The 8,963-nt window shown below is 48.2% G+C and overlaps 1 protein-coding gene across 1 annotated transcript in view; it reads left to right on the top strand.

Moving 5' to 3' along the window:
* The first annotated feature begins 6,741 nt into the window (after window positions 1-6,741).
* Window positions 6,742-8,963, top strand: part of SHISA7 (shisa family member 7) — a 38,510-nt gene continuing 36,288 nt past the window's right edge. The window contains exon 1 of the mRNA XM_082195457.1: window positions 6,742-7,060. The gene's annotated coding sequence lies outside the window, so the exon portion shown is untranslated. The remainder of the gene's footprint in view (window positions 7,061-8,963) is intronic.

Here is an 8,963-nt window from a genome sequence, read left to right as displayed (position 1 = left end):
TCCGGAGCCCGGCGCGGCTTGGCGCCGGGCTCCCGAGGGTTGCGCAGAGCTTCCTGAAGCCTGGAGAGCAAGAGGGGTCGGTGCGCACCGCCCCCTCTCGCTCTCCAGGCTTCAGCGAAAACCTGTATTCGCCCCATAGGACGCACACACACATTTCCCCTTCATTTTTGGAGGGGGGAAAGTGCGTCCTATAGGGCGAAAAATATGGTATACTTGTTCATTTACTTGTCTATCCTTCCTCTTTGATCCAGAACAGGTTTCTTCAACCTGGTGCTCCCCAGAACATTTTGGACTACAATCCAACCAGCATGACCAATGGTTGGGGAATTTAATGGTGGAGACTAGACTCCAAAACATCCCAGTCCCAGGCATGCAGGAGGGTGGAGCCGACTGGCTGCCTCAGCATTTCACTGGCTTGGTCGCCCCTGAACTCACGGCACAGAGAAGAGCTCACCGCGGCGCTCTGACCAATGGGCAGGCTCTTCCCTGGACTCAACTCTTGGGCCCTGGACTCTCGGCCTGGTGCCCCTGAGAGCCCGCCGCCCCACGCCCCTAGCACCTATGGGTAAGACGGCCCTGCCTGTTAGCATAGCTAAGGGTCAAGGATGGTGGGAGTTGCAGTCCAGCAACATCTGCAGCTTCAGCTACAGCTTCTCCATTCCTGCCAAAAAATACCGTTACAAAACACCCCTAATCTCTGCCGAGCAGTGACATGATTCCAGAGCGTTCCAAGCGCTCGCCCAGGGTTTGTGTTTAAATTGGAAACTAGGCACAGCAGAGACTGCAGTGTCTTTATGAAATATGGTTTATTCACACATATTTACAATCTGCGTCTAGATGGAGAGAGACCTTTGTTGCTCCCCTAAGAGCAGCAAGCGGAGAAATCAGCCATGCTACAAGTGCCCCTGCGTCATGGCTTCTCCTCAGCCCCGCATGGTGTTTTCTTACTTCCTCCTTCTTCCCAGAATTACTTGCTGAAATATTTCTTTCCCCTTCCAGCATTGCCCACTGTCACCTTGGCAACGTCCCCCCTTTGTGCTGAGCAGAGGGTCTTACTTTTTTGCAGCTGGCTTATCACTACAAGTCTAGCTTAATGAGGAAGCTAGCTAGTGTTATTTCCTGCCCTTGCTAAATTCATAAATTTATGAGTTTACTCTAATTGTAACCCTTTACTGAATCTAGAAGTTTGGGGGGGCTTGTCTATCGCCGTACCCCCTAACGTATTGCAATACATTGAAAGGACATTCACCCTGTTGTTTGTGGTGAAGCAGAGGAATCTATATTCTAGACAACAAGCAGGGTTCAGCAGGCTAAAGGTAAAGGTAAAGGTACCCCTGCCCGAACGGGCCAGTCTTGACAGACTCTGGGGTTTGTGCGCCCATCTCACATCTATTGGCCGGGGGCCAGCGCTGTCCGGAGACACTTCCGGGTCACGTGGCCAGCGTGACAAAGCTGCATCTGGCGAGCCAGTGCAGCACACGGAACGCCGTTTACCTTCCCGCTGGTAAGCGGTACCTATTTATCTACTTGCACCCGGGGGTGCTTTCGAACTGCTAGGTTGGCAGGCGCTGGGACCGAACGACAGGAGCGCACCCCGCCGCGGGGATTCGAACTGCCGACCTTTCGATCGGCAAGCCCTAGGCGCTGAGGCTTTAACCCACAGCGCCACCCGCGTCCCATTCAGCAGTCTAAGGAGAGACTAAATTTTATAGGAGATAGGAATTACAGGTTGGGAGTCTGGGTGGTGGTATAAGTTTGTTCCCATACATATCCATAGTTATATTTCTTTATCATGCATCATTATTATACTTGACTACTGTACTCTACATGGGGCACGGGTGGCGCTGTGGGTTAAACCCCAGAGCTGATCAGAAGGTCGGTAGTTTGAATCCCCGTGCCAGGGTGAGCTCCTGTTGCTCGGTCCCTGCTCCTGCCAACCTAGTAGTTCGAAAGCACGTCAAAGTGCAAGTAGATAAATAGGGACCGCTGCGGCGGAAAGGTAAACGGCGTTTCCGTGTGCTGCTCTGGTTCACCAGAGCGGCTTAGTCATGCTGGCCACATGACCCGGAAGCTGTCCGCGAACAAACGCCAGCCGGCTCCCTTGGCCTATAGAGCGAGATGAGCGCGCAACCCCAGAGTTGGTCACGACTGGACCTAATGGTCAGGGGTCCCTTTACCTTTACATTACTGTACTCTACACTAGCTGCTTAGGAAGCTGAATGTGTGTTGGGGAACTACTGTTGCCTATGCTCTGGTAACCTCAGGGTTAGATTACTGCAATGCATTATACATAGGGCTGCCTCTAAAGATGGTTCGGAAACTTCAGCTAGTGCAGAATTCAGCAGCCTGGTTGCTCACCCGAGCAAGGCGGTTTGAGCATATTACACCGACCTTGGTCCGACTGCCCTGGCTACCAATGAGTTTCCGGGCCCAATTCAAAGTGCTGGTTTTGACCTATAAGGCCTTAAATGGCTCAGGACTGCAATACATCAAGGACTGCCTCTATCCATATGAACCTACCTGGACCCTGAGATCATCTTCTGAGATCCTTCTTCGTGTGCCTCCTCCTCGAGAGGTCCAAATGGTGGCAACACGAGAATGAGCCTTCTCTGCAGTGGCTCCCCCTCTGTGGAATGCCCTCCCTAGGGAAGTTCCCCTGGCACCTTCATTATACACCTTTAGGCGCCAAGCAAAAACATTTCTTTCTAACTATGCCTTTGGTTGGTTTGATTGACATCCTATGCCCTTTTAAAATGTGGGGGGTTTTGGGGGGGGTCAGTGGCGTAGTGTGGGGGGTGCAGGGGGGGCCGGCTGCACCGGGCGCAACATCTGGGGGTTAGGGTTAGGGGGCGCAAATCCATGGGTTAGGGGGCGCAAATCCATGGGTTAGGGGGCGCAAATTACTTGCCTTGCCCCGGGTGCTGACAACCCACGCTACGCCACTGGGGGGGGGGTTATTGGGTTGTTTTTATTTTGGTTATGTATTTTGTGGTTTTATATTTTGATTTTATTCTGTGATCCACCCTGAGATCTCTGGGTATAGGGAGGAATATAAATTCTATTACTACTACTACTACTAATGGAAGAGTGGTAGCTCAGTGGTAGAGATCTGCTTTGCATGTAGATTTCCAACTTCAATTCCCAGCATCTCCAGGGAGGGCTGGGAGAGTCTCCTGTCAAACTAGGGAGAGTCGCTGCCATTCAGTGCAGACAGTTCTGAGCTAGATGGACAAATGTCTTGATTCAGTATAAGGCAGCAATCTGCGAAATGATTCACAGTTTGTATCCTATATGAAGTATATGGACCATCGTTGGAAGTCCTGCTCCATGTTCCCCTGCCTTCTAAAGTGAGGCAGGTGGTAATGCGGGACAGTGTCTTTTCTGTGGTGGCACCTTGCACATTCCCTCCCAAGTTCATGTAGTCTCTTCTCTGCTTCTGAAGGCAAATGAAAACTTTTTTTTTTTTTTTTTAGGAAAGTCTTTGGAAGAAAGTCTGTTCACTGAGCTGTGTTGATGGCAGAGTATTGTTGTCTATATACTATTATTGTTTTCATACTGTTGGTACTAATTTGTTAAGTTTTATTGCAATTGAACAACACTGAAAATTGCCGCCTTTTGTTCAAAAATACATAAGAAGAGCCCTTCTGGATCAGTCCAGAGGCCCGTCTGCCCCACCATCCTGTTTCCTAAAGTGGAACTCTAGACTTGGGAGAGGGTTGGAACATTTTTAAAATGTAGAGAACCAAGGTAGAGAAAATGGAGCAGACATAAAACATTTAATTACTTAAAACTATAATCCGCCTTGGATATGTTGAGATCTAGAGTAGGTTTTATATACTAACGGAGTGGTGGGAAGCCTGTGGCCATGGGCATATATCAGAGGGGCAAGGGGTCTACTCTCCCTCCTTGGATAAAACCTTTAAAGCCTTAAACAGCTCAGGACCACCCCTTCTCCACATATGAACTGCCCCAGATCTGCAATCATCACCTGAGGCCCTTCTTTGGGTGTCTCTCCCACGAGAGATCCAGAGGGTGGCAACAAGGAAACAGGCTTTTCTGTGGTGGCTCCCAATTTGTGGAATGCTCTCCCTAAGGAGACTTGCCTGGCACCTTCATTACATATCCTTACCTGCCAGGTGAAAACATTCCTATTCAACCAAGCATTTAGCTGATTAATATTCTGTGGCCATTTAAATGTGTCTGTGGGAGAGCAGAGGGCTTTGTTTAGGTTTCGTTACTCATTAGTGTTTTCATTTTGTATGTTTATGTTGTGAACCGCCCAGTGATCTTTGGATCAAGGGTTGTATATTCAATAAATAATCTCCAGGTCCACCCACTTTCATGTAAAGACGAGAGATATTTTTTGTTTAGTATTTGGAGAACCTGAGATATAAGGCAAAATGTACAGGCACTATTTTTCTCTTTTTTTGTGGGAAATTAGCCGGCTCCCCCTTTCTGTGCTTTACTCCCCACCCCAGGAAACATTTCTGCGGACACCCATGCCTATAGCTCTCAAGGTGTGATTCAATGGGCCCCAGCCAGCATGTTCAGGGATGTGGTTCTGCAACATCTGCAGAGGAAAGGGCTGCCCACCTTTGCATTAGCAAGTAGGCAGCTGTGCAAAGAGCCCATGCCAGACCCTGTGGCAAGCAGTGTGGTCCAGCACAGCATCCTTCTTAAAGCTAGAACTGTTTTGAGGATAACGAGGAACAGCAGGACAGAGTGGGGCATATGTAAAGGTACCCCTGACCATTAGAATCATAGAATCATAGAATCATAGAGTTGGAAGAGACCACAAGGGCCATCGAGTCCAACCCCCTGCCAAGCAGGAAACACCATCAGAGCACTCCTGACATATGGTTGTCAAGCCTCTGCTTAAAGACCTCCAAAGTAGGAGACTCCACCACACTCCTTGGCAGCAAATTCCACTGTCGAACAGCTCTTACTGTCAGGAAGTTCTTCCTAATGTTTAGGTGGAATCTTCTTTCTTGTAGTTTGGATCCATTGCTCCGTGTCCGCTTCTCCGGAGCAGGAGAAAACAACCTTTCTCCCTCCTCTATGTGACATCCTTTTATATATTTGAACATGGCTATCATATCACCCCTTAACCTCCTCTTCTCCAGGCTAAACATGCCCAGCTCCCTTAGCCGTTCCTCATAAGGCATCGTTTCCAGGCCTTTGACCATTTTGGTTGCCCTCCTCTGGACACGTTCCAGTTTGTCAGTGTCCTTCTTGAATTGTGGTGCCCAGAACTGGACACAGTACTCCAGGTGTGGTCTGACCAGAGCAGAATACAGTGGCACTATTACTTCCCTTGATCTAGATGCTATACTCCTATTGATGCAGCCCAGAATTGCATTGGCTTTTTTAGCTGCCGCGTCACACTGTTGGCTCATGTCAAGTTTGTGGTCAACCAAGACTCCTAGATCCTTTTCACATGTACTGCTCTCAAGCCAGGTGTCACCCATCTTGTATTTGTGCCTCTCATTTTTTTTGCCCAAGTGCAATACTTTACATTTCTCCCTGTTAAAATTCATCTTGTTTATTTTTGCCCAGTTCTCTAATCTGTCAAGGTCGTTTTGAAGTGTGATCCTGTCCTCTGGGGTGTTAGCCACCCCTCCCAGTTTGGTGTCATCTGCAAATTTGATCAGGATGCCCTTGAGTCCATCATGGGTCCAGTCGTGACCGACTCTGGGGTTGTGGCACTCATCTCGCTCTATGGGCCGAGGGAGCCGGCGTTTGTCCGCAGACAGCTTCTGGGTCATGTGGCCAGCATGACTAAGCCGCTTCTGGCAAACCAGAGCAGCGCACGGAAATGCCGTTTACCTTCCCACCGGAGCGGTACCTATTTATCTACTTGCACTTTGACGTGTTTTGAACTGCTAGGTGGGCAGGAGCTGGGACCGAGCAACAGGAGCTCACCCCTTTGCGGGGATTTGAACCGCCGACCTTCTGATCAGCAAGTCCTAGGCTCTGTGGTTTAACCCACAGCGCCACCATTATGATAAAACTCAGCCCTTGCTCTCCCATATCATGCCACGGGCAGCTGCCCCCCCCTCAAGTAAAACAATAGAAATACTTAACTAACTGACCAATCACATCGGTTCTGCCCCCCTAACAAAGTCCTGCCCCCCAAATCCTGGCTACGCCCATGCATCCTGCTCTCTCTTCTTGTACCTGCTTAAAAACAGGAGCTTTGGGGGTGGGGATCACAAAAGGAAAGGGAGACAGCCCTGCTGTCCTCCCTCTATAATTCCTGCATGTACAAAAATATGATGAGCAGCTTAATCTCTTCCTCCTACTGGAGCAGAGTTACGACTCCTGGGTTACTTTAGGAAGCGCAGGGCAGTGAGTTCTGTCTGTCAGCCAGAAGGACTCCTAGGTTCCTTGATCAAAGCGCCCTGGAGTCTAGTGTATTGAAGGGGACAGCAACTAGGAGGCACTGCACAAACTTTGCCCCTCCTTTTCTAAAGCAAAAAGAGAGAGAGAGAGAGTCAGAAAGAGAGAAGTGGATGAAGTAGTGTCTTTGATTGACAGCCTTTCCAGTCCAATCCCATGCTCCTGCATCCCACTCTCTTTGCCCCTTCTTGGCGCTGGATGCTCGCTCTTTTTGTTAATGAAAGCTCTTCCCACTCACCCTCTTCACTCTTCTGGGACTTGAAAGCAGTTTGGAGGGAGGGGCACAGGTTTGGGTGAGGGGCTGTAGTCACCTACCGAGTTCATCTCCTCCGCCAATCAAAACAGCTCCCTGCTTGCCAGCCAGCCAATGGAATTCCTCAAGCATCATATCTAATTCATCCATTGCGTTTCCTTTCCCAGAGTGGAATTCTATTTTTTAATAGAAAGTACCCACTTTTTGAGATGGGGTGTTTTTTTTTTCTATGAAGGAAAATTAAATATTTCCTTACTGAAGGTGGAGAAGAACATCTGGACTTTCAGGTGGTCCCTTCACAAACAGAAAAAAAGATTTTGTCACTGACGTCTTGCAGCATTTTTTTTTTTAGAAAATCAGCATCAACAAGGGAAGTATTTTGTATGGGATTTTTTAAAACAGATCAAGGTAAGCAGTGGATTTATGCAACTTGCTATGAGGCAAGCTGTATATTTTAGTTACCTGGGCTGGGTGTTCCAGATGAAGCTAATGAGACTCCAGAAGGTGGTGCTGGCAAGTGCCTAGTGATGATGGATAAAAAAAATAAGCAGCATCTTTTGAAAGAGTATGTGCATGTATATTATATATAGTTATGACTTTCAGGCTCCCCCCCAAAGATTTAGGATTATGCGCATGTGTGTGTGTGTGTGTGTGTGTTTTGAAAATAGACATTTTTGGCTCAGAATTTTACCACATGTACCACATCTGTGAAATATGAATAGATCTGTTGTTAAAATTTATCAATAGGGTTTTTTGGGGGGTGGAGTGGGGAGAGAGTTAAGCATTCCATGCTGTAAAAGAGCTGTTGTGTTCTGTAGTTTGTTCACCACCCCCTCTGCCCCAGGCAAGTGCACCCTGCTTTGAGTATCAGGTGGAATGGGTTGTGCTGGAATTCAGATGAAAAATGGCATTGCTCTCAGGGTGGTGTGGTAGAAAGGTTTGTGTGTCTGTGTGATGAAACACTCACTTTGTAACTGAGTTTAGCTGTGCATATGGGTTGTTGCAGCATGCGTGTTTTGTGATGCTGCTGGCTTGTGAGAACAGTGTTTTCTGCCGTATGAGCGCACACATGCTTTGGACTCTTTTGGTGCAGCTCTTCTTTGGTTTACGAGCCGAGCCTGTGTATGTGTGTGACATGGAGGATTTTGTGTGCTGCTGTTGTATGCTGAAAACTGTGTGCTTCTGTAAGGGGTGTGTGTGTGTGTGTGCTTGCACTTTACTGCTGCAGCTCTGGGCATGTGACAGTGCCTTTGTGTGTATGTGCGTATCAAGTCATAGACTGTGCATTACACTTCTTCCTTCTGCTTCTTGAGTGTGGCAGCTTCTGAGTGCGTTACTCTGTGTGTGCGTGCGTACAGCTTCCCTTCTGATTGCTTCTGTCTGAGTGGGATTATGTATATTCCTATCACATTTATACACGAGAATTACTCGCCTGCTTCTTTCTCGCCCTGCTTTCATATCTCTCTCTCTCTCTTACATGCACACTGAATGAAGATGATATAAGCTGACTCTTCTGATATTTCACCGGCTGGCAAAGCCAGCACAAATTAACCACAACGCTCCCTTTCTTACCAATCCTCTCCCCACACCCCATCCCAGGCTGCCGCACTGCACTTCTGCCTGGATCGACAGAGGACAGATCCAGCAGAAAACAGGTGTCGGGTGCGAATTTGTGATGCGCATATGAGGATGTGCACGTGTGGGGCAAATAACGACTGTGCCTTTGTGCGTCAATATGCGTTTTTCTGGGTGTTTTGTTGGTTTGTGTAAGGATTATCTTTATATATCTTTATATACACATGTGTATCAGGCGTATATGCTCATAAGTCTCTGTGTGTGTGACACAACAAATATATGTATGTGTGAATATGGGTTGGATTGCAAACGCATGCATGAAAGTACAATGCACATGAAAGGAGCTTGTTTATGTGTGAAGTGCTGGTTAGGTGCAGCACTTCACAACTAAGTGGAAATGTACATATGTTTCTGAGCCTGCATACTGAGGGATGTGGTGTAGCTAATGTGTGTGGATGAAAGGGAGAGTGGTGTGTGTTTGTGTGTGTGTGAACACAGGTGAAAAACCCACACAGAAATGGCAGCCTCTTCCCCACCAGGTTCCAGGGAAGCAGACAATGAGTCTAGATAGGCCTGTGCCCACTCACAGGTGTCTGGTGGTGGTGAAATCTCATAGTCGGCGGTGGGGGTGGGGGTGGGATTGTAACAGAAGGTACATGGGGGCACTCCAGGTAGTCTGCTTGGTAGGGTGCGTGTGAGGAAGGATGGGTAAAGAGAGAGAGAGAAAGAGAGATTG

This window comes from Podarcis vaucheri, assembly GCF_965113315.1.
Source record: "Podarcis vaucheri genome assembly, chromosome: 13".
Classification (NCBI taxonomy): Eukaryota; Metazoa; Chordata; class Lepidosauria; order Squamata; family Lacertidae; genus Podarcis; species Podarcis vaucheri.
Note: the sequence above shows the minus strand (reverse complement) of the source record. Positions and strands in the feature narration are given on the sequence as shown.